This window comes from Dendrobates tinctorius, unplaced genomic scaffold (assembly GCF_039654945.1).
Source record: "Dendrobates tinctorius isolate UK_male_01 unplaced genomic scaffold, ASM3965494v1 ptg000143l, whole genome shotgun sequence".
Lineage (NCBI taxonomy): Eukaryota > Metazoa > Chordata > Amphibia > Anura > Dendrobatidae > Dendrobates > Dendrobates tinctorius.
The window spans coordinates 21,717,653-21,730,753 of NW_027361810.1; the positions used below are offsets into that span (position 1 = coordinate 21,717,653).

Below are 13,101 nucleotides of genomic sequence, written 5' to 3' on the forward strand. Positions count from 1 at the left end.
TTATAAATATTTCCTTCCCGTATTATATATCCCAAAGAATAAAACGTCTGTGGCCCTTTTAAAGAAACACTCGGACTCCATCATATAGGAATTCCATACGACATAGAAACCTGTCTAGAATATCAGTTCATCTCCGAGTTCACTAGATAAAAGGACAAGCGTCTCAGTTTTACACATGGGCCACAATGTTTTATAACATCATCACAGCTGCCTTGCAAAGTATTATGATAAAGACAGGGGTCCCGTTTATTTTATAACCAGTATATAGCATAATTTAAGTATGAAAAAAAATAAACATATACCGTACATGTACGTATGTGTATATACATACCAAATATTTATATGTGCATTTTTTCACACTGTGTGTATTTCAACCATACTTAATCTACCTATACAAATGTATGTATATACACACACACACACAGATTGCTTTTGGGTGGATGGATCTCATAATCAATTCCACTCTTTTTTTCTTGCAGATGTAAGTAAAATATCAGAAAGGTCTTTGTTTGCTCATTGTCACTGAAAGTTTTATTTCGCCAGTTAAACCCCATTGTTCTGCTGATGGGAAGGACAACATTCGCTCTCTCAGGTGAAGGAAAGGATTGAAATGTCGAACAGAAAAGCAGCCCTGTCTTCTGAACAGATGGTGATGGCCCTGTTGCTAGGATTAGGCTTCAAGAATGTAGGTTTTTTTTTTTTTTTTTTTTTTTAATTCCAGATTATTTGCCTCAATACCATGAATATCCTGAGTTTCCCCGGGCAGAAAACACATAAAAAAGACAATAATGTAAAGGTGGGAAAAAAAAAGTAAACAAATAAGCAAACTAAATAAATGCAAAAGCAAATACAGTAAACAAATGTAAAATAATAAAAAAAAAAAGGAGATTTCATGTTTAAGGAAAGCCTTGAACAAAGGGAAAACCTTGTCAGTAAAAGATTTGAGGAAATAGGTCTGCTCAGCTGTCTGCAATCACCTGGGCTTGGGAGTCAGACAGGAAGGAAGATTGGTTTGGCATGAGCACAAAGTCTTTGATGCTCTAGATACCACAGAGTAAAAATCCCGCTCCCTTCCATTAGACGTCTGTTGACTTTCTTAATTAAGACAAACATGTTTCTTTAAAACCAGGTCCCTAGAAGCAATACATTTGAAGAGAGAAGAAACATGGGTGGGGCCGGAGGGGGGTCTCATATTTTTCAAAAATTGAGCCAGGGAATAGTATAGGTGGTCCTACAAAAAACTTTTTACGAGCTTATTCTTAGGTCATACTCAGAGTAATTGAATTTAATTTCCTTTATTCCATTAAATATTTAGTAGTAATCGTATTTTAGGAATAGAATGAACATATGTTTTAGGGACTAGGTATTCTTAAAGAAAGGATTTTTTTTTTTTCCCCCCCTTGTGGGATTTTTTTTATTGACAGATCTTGCAGGAAAGTGGAGAATGTCTAAAGACGTAATCTAGAAGGCTTGGTGCGCTCTCTCCATATAATGTTCTCCTTGTCACTTGCAAAGTAATTTTGTGAATGTAGATAGGAATAAATAGACAAGGAAAAAAAAAACAAAAAAAAAAACAAAAAACAACAAAAAAAAAAAACTTAGTTGAGTACATATTTTATCGCATAGCAGAGTGTTATACACTCCTGTGACCCCGACTTTAGACAACGGATGGAGACTACCTCTGTCACTCCATCCATCCCCGCCAAGATACGATCAGAGCGTGCCAATGAATCGCTAGGAGGATGATTTTTGTTCATCCAACATCAAAAGAAATGATTAAAAATCTATAAGAAAAAGTTACATAGTTCAAAAAAAAAAAAAAAAAAAAAAAAAAAAACCACCACAAGCCTTGCTACAGCTCTGTAGGGGTAAAAATTAGTTATGGCTCCCAGAATTTGGCAAAGCAAAAACAAACAATTTTTATGAAAAAAATAAAATAATCTATATGTATAGAGAATATATCTACTTTATATTACAGTAATCACAATGAGCAACACACAAAGGTAATGTTATTTTATTTATACTACATAGAAATTGGGGCAAAACTAAAAATGGGGGGGGAGGGGAATTGAGAAATTGATTATTTTTTTTTTAAATTTCTCCTTGTAAGGGTTAGGTTAATCAGCAAGTGATATAAACCCCAAAATAACGGCAATGAAAAATGACAAATTATATCCAACAACAAAAAACAAGTTTATGTTTAGCTTCATGGGAGGAAAAATATCACAGAAAACAAAACGCCTCCTTCCTCATTCAGACGTCCGTGTTGCACGCATGTTGTGCACCTGACTGTGCATTTCACAGACTGGGGTGTGAGCTCAAAACATACGGAGACGTGTTGCTTTATTCCAGCAGCATGGATGAAAAGGGCCGATACAGGTCTGTGGGTCCGTGATAAACATGTACAGCGCCTGGATGGCATCTGTGTCGTCCATGCGTTGTCCGTGTCCCGTCCATGCGTTGTCCGTGTCCCGTCCATGCGTTGTCCGTGTCTACCATTGCAAAGTATAAGAGAAGCTTTATCATTTCTTATTTTCTTTATCCATCTGCTGATGACAACTGATGGTAAAAACGGACACAGGGATGACACACTCATGCACAATACTGATGATACCGGTACCATTTCTTCACATACCTGTTTAAACATGGACGTGTGAATGAGGCATTACCAAATCCAGGTGAGATCACCAATGCACAAGCAGGATACAGCAGACCCCCATGGTAAAGGCGGGGGCCGCACAGGTGCAAAATACTGATGGAGCAACCAGTCACAGACCTACCAACCCAAGAAGGGGGGGTTATGTAGTATTAAAGATGCACACAGATGAGGCTTGTATAGTACACCAGTCACACAGGTACATGTGATGCACAGTTTCTAGCTTACAACCGATTGACGCCCATACTATTAGATCAGGCGGGTTGTTCAGCACTTTATAAGTGCACCCCAATTCACCCAACCAACGCTGGTGTCCTATGCAAGCCTCATTGGTGTGCATTTTTAACACTAGACAGCCACCCTCTTCATGAATTGGTAAGTTTGTGTGCAGCTGTTTCATCAGTATTTTGCACCTAAGCTGCCCCCTCTTTTATTATGAGGGTCGGCTGCGACCTGCTAGTGCAGTGGTAATCTAACCCAGTGTTGGTAATGCTGGTTCTTTTTTTTTTATGTTGTTTGAATTTGTTTTTTTTCCTGTGCTGTTTAATACAACATTAAAAAAGCATCATCTTTACCCCCTTGAGTTTTCGTTTTTTACGCCCCTTTTTTTTTTAAAACTTTTTTGTCAATATGGGCTGTGTGATGGCTTGTTTTTTGTGGGACAAGTTTTACTTTTGAATGACATCTTTGGTTTTACCATATAGTGTACTGGAAAATGGGTAAAAAAAAAAATAAATCAAAGTGCAGTGAAATTGCAAAAAAAAAAAAATTTCAATTCCGCAACTGTTTGTATGTTCTCCCTGTGTTTGCGTGGGTTTCCTCTGGGTTCTTTGGTTTCCTCCAACATTCCAAAGACATGCTGATAGGGAATTTAGATTGTGAGCCCCATCGGGGACAGTGATGATAATGTATGTAAGTGTTATGGAATAAGATAGTGCTATATAAGCAATGTGTAATAAAAATAAATAGGGGGTGATTTAATTTTTTTTTTAATATATTTTTTAAACACTTTTTTTCTGGCTTCAATGCTCTTCTGATTGCCTGTACTACACATAGCCACTGGGCAGCGCTCAGATATCTGACAATGACCACCACAGAGGTCTCATGCAGACCCTGGGGTTTTCATGCTAACACATCATCCAAGGTCATAAAAGAGCTAGCAGATCAATTTGTGGGATTACAGTACAGCCTCCAGGTCAGAGGTACTCAAACCTTTGGGCGTTCTCATTTCACGGGCCTCCTATCTAGCTGCCAAGTACCATTGAGCTGGACCCTGGTCTGGAGTCCCGCAAATCAGTCTGCTCATCTCTAGTTAAGATGATTAATATTGTGTTTAAGAGACAACCACATTGTGGCTTTCGAAACTTAAAGTGGGTAAAAGATGCTAAAACTGATGTAAAATATGCACCGCAGGCCGTTTTGACATTGCAATCCATATGTTCATTTTTTTTTTTTTCCAGGTTAATCATAGACAGAACTTCTTGAAAAGACACTATGTGCACAAACCGTTAGAGCACAGTGAAGCCATTGAAAAGAAAGAAAAAAAAAAAAAAAAAAAAAAAAAAAAGTGATTAAACTCCTCTGAGATGTGCACATGCCGACTTTTTCAGGTGGATTCCACCAGTAATCTTGATGAAAAATCTATACAAAAGTTCTCCATAAAATGAGCATAGTGCACAGCAATGTTAAAACGACACTGCTGTGCACATGTTCTATTTTAGCAAATGGAAGGAGGATACCGGCACTCAATGTTGTGCATACCTTTGACAGTCAGAAGCAACCACGCAGCTGATTATCTTCACACGTGCATCACCTGGAACGAAAAGCATCATGAGAGATGAAGAAGTTGCACTCGATGTACTGGTAAAGAAAATCATCTTTATTATAGGAGATTAAAACATGGATGCAGGGGAGGGGGTTAAAAGATAGACAATGGCCGTTTCGATGGACCCGTTGAAGCTCCACTTGGATGCGAAACGGCCGTTGTCCATATTCTATCCCCCTCCCCTGCATCCATGTTTCAGACTCCAATAATAAAGAAGAATTTTTTACCAGTACACGGAGTGTCACCTCTTCATCTTTCTGGTTGGATCCGATATGTTCAATTTTATGTCACTTGAACACCCTGAAGTGGATGAAAGAAGTGAAATGTCCATTCTTCGGGCAGCTTCCGCTCGGAAGCCACATGTTGTCTATACTTTACAAGTTTATAAAGAAAGACACTGACGATTGACCGGCCACAAGAAGGACAGCAAAACCACCTGCGTTGTCCACAAACTAGAGATGCCATGTGCACATAACCTGAGCCAGGACTGCGTTTGTTTTCCCCCCGATACTTTTTCTTTGGACCTTTAGTAGAAATGAGTTGCAATATTCGAGAGTTGCAGCAAATCGGGGTAATCCACATTTTGAAAAATTGAGAATAACGTTTCCAAGAAGCTCCAAAAGTAAAATGGTGCATAAGATGATTCTGTCCATAGACCAGTGAGAAATTGCAAGAGGCACAGACCTGAGTTTTAGGGCTCATATTCACTGGCGAGAAATACAGATGAGTGGAATCCAAAAAAAAAAAAAAATCATCGGATTGCACTCGGTTGTTATTCAATAGGTGACATCTCATTTGCGATTTTTTTTTTCTTCGCTTCTCAGCCAGAATTGGACAGAAAAAAAATTGCAGCGTGCTGCGTATTGCTGCGATTCTCTGATGAGATTCGCCAATGCAAGTCAATGGGCGCAAGAAAAAAATCATGGGAGTGCTGTCCGATCTTTACGCACAGTCGTCCTTTGAAAAGCCGGCAATTAATATGCGGCTATACAGTAAGATCACACAGACACGTTAGAATACAAAAGATAGAATACATGCATACACATAGAATAGGTGTGTGTGTATATGTATATATATATATTAGGGATTGTACTCACTCAGGTGCAACGGGTGGCAATCAGGAGGCACGTTCCTTTTAAAGGTCACTGGGTTTATTGCTTTACAAACCCACAAAGCCGAAGAGAACAAAAAATAGCCTTTATCTCAGGCAAAACAAAGTACAAGTGTCCAGTACTTCAGGCTCGGTCCTGGAGCCTCAACACACACAGGAGGCTTCCCCCTCCCCACATACAACCCTGTGTTAAGCAGTAGCCTACATTATATAGGTATAACCACACCCAGGAACCCAGCACCTGACAGTCACGTGACATCACCGCAGGTCCTGAAAAACATATAGAGGTACGGTGACGTCCCTCAGTGCTTACGTGCACTAAAGAAAACACTCTCGGCTACATCACAGAGACAAGCCATCTCTGTGACATATACCTCCTATCGACTATACGAAGCTTAGCCACGCCACAATATATATATATATACTATACCACCCTCAGCACACATTTCACCACACATACACCAACCTCGCCACATAAAAGTCGAAACACAAAAGTCGCCACTCAAAACTTGCCACGCTGTCCCAGAGCTGTTTAAAAGATGAAAAATGAGCTGTGATTGGTTGCTCTCAGCAACAGTTTTCTTTGTAGACAGTTGTGGTAACTGAGGCCTATTATTCTTATCATTTCTATGGTGTTATCGTCCTTCTGTAGAGCTGGAAATAACACAATTTGTTACAGTACCAACACAGACCACCCTCTGACACAGACTGCAGGGGGAGCCCAGTATCACACAGGATAGGATTAGATACACGGCTCAGCAGTCAGTCTCACACAGGATAGGATTAGATACACGGCTCAGCAGTTAGTATCACACAGGATAGGATTAGATACACGGCTCAGCAGTCAGTCTCACACATGAGAGGATTAGACACATGGCTCAGCAGGCAGTATCACACAGGATAGGATTAGACACACGGCTCAGCAGTCAGTATCACACAGAATAGGATTAGATGCACAGCTCAGCAGTCAGTATCACACAGGATAGGATTAGATACATGGCTCAGCAGTCAGTATCACACAGGATAGGATTAGATACACAGCTCAGCAGTCAGTATCACACAGGATAGGATTAGATACACAGCTCAGCAGTCAGTATCACACAGAATAGCATTAGATACACAGCTCATCAGTCAGTCTCACACAGGATAGGATTAGATACACGGCTCAGCAGTTAGTATCACACAGGATAGGATTAGATACATGGCTCAGCAGTCAGTATCACACAGGATAGGATTTGATACACAGCTCAGCAGTCAGTATCACACAGGATAGGATTTGATACACAGCTCAGCAGGCAGTATCACACAGGATAGGATTAGATACACAGCTCAGCAGGCAGTATCACACAGGATAGGATTTGATACACAGCTCAGCAGTCAGTCTCACACAGGATAGGATTAGATACACGGCTCAGCAGTTAGTATCACACAGGATAGGATTAGATACATGGCTCAGCAGTCAGTATCACACAGGATAGGATTTGATACACAGCTCAGCAGTCAGTATCACACAGAATAGGATTAGATGCACAGCTCAGCAGACAGTATCACACAGGATAGGATTAGATACGCAGCTCAGCACACAGTATCACACAGAATAGTATTAGATACACAGCTCAGCAGTCAGTATCACACAGGATAGGATTAGATACACGGCTCAGCAGACAGTATCACACAGAATAGGATTAGATACATGGCTCAGCAGTCAGTATCACACAGGATAGTATTAGATGCACGGTTTTTATGTGCAATATAATCATTATAATTTGTTATAACTAACCACAGTTGGTTACTATGCCTGGGCAATGCCGGGCTCTTCAGCTAGTCTAATATATACAGTATATGTGTTGAAGCTCGCTATGTAGATAGGGGCAAAATTGTTTGGTGAATTGGAACAAGCGGGGTTAAAATTTTGCCTCACAACATAGTCTATGACGCTCTCGGGGACCAGACGTGTGACTGCAAAATTTTGTGGCTGTAGCTACGACGGTGCGGATGCCAATCCCGGACATACACACATACATACATACACACCCACATTGAGCTTTATATATTATATATATATCTTTATATTTCATAGGCTAGTTTCACACTAGCGCTTTTGAGCGCAGCGACGGCCTGCGCACAGCCGCCGCTAAGCCCCGCCCCCTGCCGCGCCTCCGCCTACCGGCGCATGACGCTGCATGCGTCCTGCGTCCCCTATCTTTATCACTGGGGGCGCAGGCCGTGCGCAGTATGCGTTTGGCGGCGCATGCGTCCTTTTGACGGTGCGCCGACCAGCGCCAAACGTAACCCGCTGCATTTTGGTTGCGCTCGGTGCACCGTCAAAAGGACGCATGCGCCACCAAGCGCATACTGCGCATGGCCTGCGCCCCCAGTGGTAAAGATAGGGGACGCAGGACGCATGCAGCGTCATGCGCCGGTAGGCGGAGCTACAGGCGGAGGCGCGGCAGGGGCGGAGCTTAGCGGCGGCTGTGCGCAGGCAGTCGCTGCGCTCAAAAGCGCTAGTGTGAAACTAGCCATAGAGAGATAGATAGTAGAAAAGGTGATAATTCATTTGTCGGCTTTTGTAAAATCATTACTGAACCCGACAGGATATGAGATGTCTGCGGTAGTCACTGAGGCTGCGCAGACTCCCCGCCTGACCGGCGGTGAACTGACAGGGTGGTAAAATGTTCAGAAACTTTCCCATGCTAATCAGTTCATGTCCAGTCAGGTGGGGAGGCTGTGCAGGCAGCTTTTTTTTCATTCCTCTGTGGTTTACAGCTAGGCCGGTCGCATTAGCACTGCTTCCGGTTGTAAACTATTTAACCCCTTCAGATGGATTGCAGTGTGGGACATGACTGTACGGCGGACAGGTATGGGATATTGTTGCTTTTTTATTTGGGATCTTTTTTTACAGGAGAATGATGGCTTCAATTGGATTGGGAGGGAAATAAAGATGGAAAAAATGTGTTTATATCATTAAAAGTCTTTATTCTTAATGAGTGTGTGCTTTTTTTTTAACCCTTTCAGAATAGTGGATTAATAATGGATAGGTATCTTATTGACACCTCTCCATTATTAACCAGGCTTAATGTCACCTTACAATAGCAAGGTGACATTAACCCCTTATTACCCTATATGCCACCACTACAGGGCAATGGGAAGAGAGAGGGTATGTGCCAGAATTGGTGCATCTTACAGATGCGCCTTTTCTTGGGTGGCTAGGGGCAGATTTTTTTAGCCAGGGGTGGCCCAAAAACAATGGTCCCTCTCTAGGCTATTAATATCTGCCCTCAGTTACTGGCTTGTCCTCTCTGGCGGAGAAAATTGTGCAGGAGCCCATGCAAGTTTTTTTTCCGTGAATTAATCCTTTAATTTAACACCTACAGCTCCAAAATGTTACACACATACACTACTAACATTATTAGTTAGGGACATATATAAACCTAACGGATATGCAATGGTTTACTGTATGTAAACCATGTCTCATATCCTGTCGGGTTCTGTAATGATTTTACAGATGTCAACAATTGAATTTTCACCTATTCTGATATATATATATATATATATATATATCTATGAAATATAAATATATATACCGTATATATATAATATGTGTGTGTGTGTCATTGACATATATATGTATACATACACACCTATTCTACGTGTATATATCTATTCTATCTATTATATTCTAACCTATTCTATTCTATACTGTACCCCGCATCTGCCTGCCGTTAAGCTATATATATATATATATATATATATATATATATATACACACGTGTATATATATATATATATTTGAGGATTATTTGCTTTTTAAACGATGTGTACAGTTTTTTTTTTACAGTGCTATTTTAACATGCGTTTTTACATGGAGAGAAAAGCTGTATGTAAAACCTCATGTTAAAATCAATGCGCATACGCATGTCATACAGATGTCCCGTGGAAAAATCGCACGGAAATCGCATTACACTCGCATAGCACTTGTCCGTTTTTTTAGTCTGGAAATCGGACCAGTTTTTTTCTCGCAAATGGATATGAGCCCTTAGGCACAGAGAATGACTGGCGACCGACCACAGTAGTCCATCCAGTCCAAACTTCTAAACAAAAGCCCTAGTGACTGCCGTGCTTCCCATGAACATTCACATGTCTGTATTCTCCTATTTGATATAATTTCATTAAACCATTTTGCTTCTGTCGTGTAACTCGGCAATCTCATTTTGTAAGGATTCAATTGCAGACATTCCAAATCCCATTCGTCGCCCATTGTCTCATTAGATCAGTTTGTTCCTCTTTTTTGGACAACTTGCTTCACCGGACGACCTCTGGTCATCGATACTGTTGTCATGAACAAGAAGGGATGTTGATGTTTCAGATGTCAGGACGCGCTGGGAGGTGTAGTTCCCAAATGGCTAGAGAGTAAAGATGAGCACATAAGATTTATTACGAGTTTCCTGAAAATTTCAGATTCCGTCAATTTTTCACCAACCAATGCAGTTTTATCTGTTGCTCAGTCTAAGGCTATGTGCCCATGTAAGCAGATTTTTCCTGAGAAAAACCGAACACCTTCTCTGGAAATCCGCATTTTTTTTCGCGTTTTTATTGCGCTTTTGCGCGTTTCTTTTTTGCCGATTTTTCGCGTTTTTTTCTGGAGCATCCTTATACAACGAAATCTGCAGATTTTCCACAAAATTAATGAGCATGCTACGTCTTTTTCCGCAATGCGTTTTTTTTGCGGAAAAAAACGCATCATGGGCACAAAAATTGCGGAATGCATTCTAATGATAGGATGCTTAATGTATGTGTTTTTTAAGCATTTTTGCATGGGAAAAACGCTAAAAAAAGTGAAAAAACCTGAACGTGTGCATACAGCCTAAAAATTGACACATTTTAGTTTGTTTTTTTCTGCAAAAAACAAACTAATGAACAGCCACAGACTATAAGGCTATGTTCAGACATTGCGTTTTTGCTGTATTTTTTTCCGCAGGCAAAAATTGCTCTCTTGGCAGTAATAAGCTGCTTACAAACAGCAGGTTTTGCTCTGTTTTTTTGCTTCTTGTGCATGTTGATAAAGCTTAATGGTCATAAAGAAAATCATTATTTAACTTCCTTAGGTTTTTGCTGGATTTCTGCACTTACCCATTGTTTCCTATAGGTGAAAAAACACCACAAATACGCTGAAAAAAGTGACATACTGCAGTCACTGATGCTGCGCTGCCTCAAGCTATGTGCACACGCTGCGGTTTTTGCAGCCAGCGGATCCGCTGCGGTTTTGGCTGCTGCAGATCTGCAGCAGTTCTGCAGACAGTGTACAGTAGCATGCAAATCTATGTGATTTACAACCTGCTGTGCACACGATGCAGATTTTTAATTGCGAAAAAGTTGCGGTTTTGAATCCGCAGAAAGAAATGACATGTCACTTCTTTTCTGCGGATTCTGCTGTGGTACCATCTCCTCCATTGTAGAGGTGAGCCTTCAGCCATGGCGCCAGGGAGATTCAGCATAACCTCCTTGCGCTCCACAGGCCTCCTCCTGTCTCTCTCCAAGATGGCATTCTTCTCCCTCCTCTCTCGGCCCCTTTCCCGCAACTGGCTTCTGCCCCTCCTTCTTGGGGCGGCGTCTTCTTCCAGCGCCTCCATACCAAGCCAGTATACGAACCCCTCGGGGGGTGGGCCATGTTGCTGTCACATAGTAATTCAGGCAGGGGAGGCCCAAGACTGTTCGCGGTCTTTTCCTAGGACCTCCCTTCTCGTGGCTCAGATCACTGAGGCAGCTGCAGCACTTCTTCCTCCATCCCTCTTCCAGGGATCCCCACTCCTCTCTGAGTGGCTTCCTCTCTCAGCCTCACTCACTGACTGACTGACCTGTAATCCTAAACCATCCCGCTCTTTTATGTATTCTCAACTCCACCCACCTCCCAGCACGTCTAGTGTTCCAAGCAGGGAACCACCAAAGGTGCTCTGCTTCTCTCTAAGCAAGGAGCCGCAATGTGGTTTTGCTGAACTACAGTACTCTATTGTGTGGGGTGCGAGTGTTGGAGCATGGTCAGGAGCCCCCAACTTACCTGGATGGTGGGGCACCACACCTTAGGAGAAGGTGCAGTACCTCTGTGGCAACTGAGCCTCAGGGGCGCCACACACATAGCCTCACAGTCTGACCCACGGTGAACTCTTGAGCGTGGGAAAATGCCAGTTCATTCTCCCATGCTGCTGAGTTCAGCGCAGGTCAGGCCGGCAGGGGGGGCAGACTTAGTTACGCCAGTGCTTGTCTCTGAAGCAAGCGCTGGCATCATCTTATTCATTCAGCAGTAGTTTAGAGCCGAGACGGTCGCATTAGCCCCGCTCCTGGTTGTAAACTGTATGTGGCCCAGATATGGATTACGGTGTGGGACTGAATGCCGGACAGGTATGGTATATTGTTGGTTTGTTATTTTTAATTTTTTTCAGGTGATCGAGGGCGTCGCATGGATAGCAGAACAATAAAGATGGCAAACTGTGTTTATTGTTTTATTTCATTACTAGATGGAGGCCCGATGCTATCGCATTGGGAGGGCGGTAATGTCGCGATGGGGGCAGGCTTTGCAGCGTTGAGAATCTCTCCCCACCATGTGCTCACCCACCTATCCACTCTCTCTTTCCCCATGTGCTGTCTTCTCCCGTCTGCGCTCTCTTCTTTGACCTTTCTACCCGATGTGCTAGCCCCCCTGTCATGTTTCTGCGGTAACTTGGATAGCCGTCCTTTTCTTTGATGGTATATTCTTGGTATTTTTTTCATGCTGGCGTTGATATTTGCTTTTTAAAGGGGTTTTCCCACGAACAAAAGTTCATTTTAAAAATTGTCTGTGTGTGACCGTGTACGGAACATACCACAGCTCCTGGGCAGGGGAGGAAGCAAAAGACAATACTGACATTTGCTATTACTCTTTTCACGGGACTCCATTATCTCAGTGTTTCTTCTGTCGTATTGTCATGCTTTATCTTTTAAAATTGACTTAATTATACTCTAATAAAATTTGCACTTTTTACGCTATTCATTTGATACTCCGTTTTTTCTCCTAATTTTGCATATGTATCATTAGTGTGCCTATACAAAAAATTGTACCAGTACAACAAAGGTGTTGTGCATTAATTTTGGGACATTTTTTTTTTGCATAAAAAAACATTTTGGCAAAAAAAAAAAAATCCATAATATCCATAATTGTCTCATGCAGTGTAAATTGATGCTAAAGCAAATATATGATCCTCTTAGTGTTTATCCGTGCAGCCATAACGGCTTAGCGAATCTAGGACAATGACATAAACTGCACTACTTTACCTTTAAGAAATTGAGATCTCCCAGCTCCGATGTGACAGACGGCGTTCTAGGTGATGGAGCCGTAATATATGTATCAGGTGTGGGCAGACTTATTACTGCGCTGCATATATTTGGTCTCAATTCTCAGAGGACGGGTGATGTATTCGCTTCTGGCTTTCTGTAAGAAATGTATATGTATTCAAAGTGGAAATCCTACAATGCTCC

The 13,101-nt window shown here is 41.8% G+C and overlaps 1 long non-coding RNA gene across 1 annotated transcript; it reads right to left on the reverse strand.

Annotated features, from left to right (window-relative positions):
- Positions 1–1,998: 1,998 nt before the first annotated feature.
- On the reverse strand, positions 1,999–5,766 carry LOC141049097 (uncharacterized). Its single transcript, XR_012220249.1, has 3 exons — positions 5,579–5,766; positions 4,418–4,469; positions 1,999–2,492 (listed from the first exon to the last, which is right to left on the reverse strand). It is a non-coding gene; the product is annotated as an uncharacterized lncRNA (long non-coding RNA).
- Between the last annotated feature and the right edge of the window lie 7,335 nt (positions 5,767–13,101).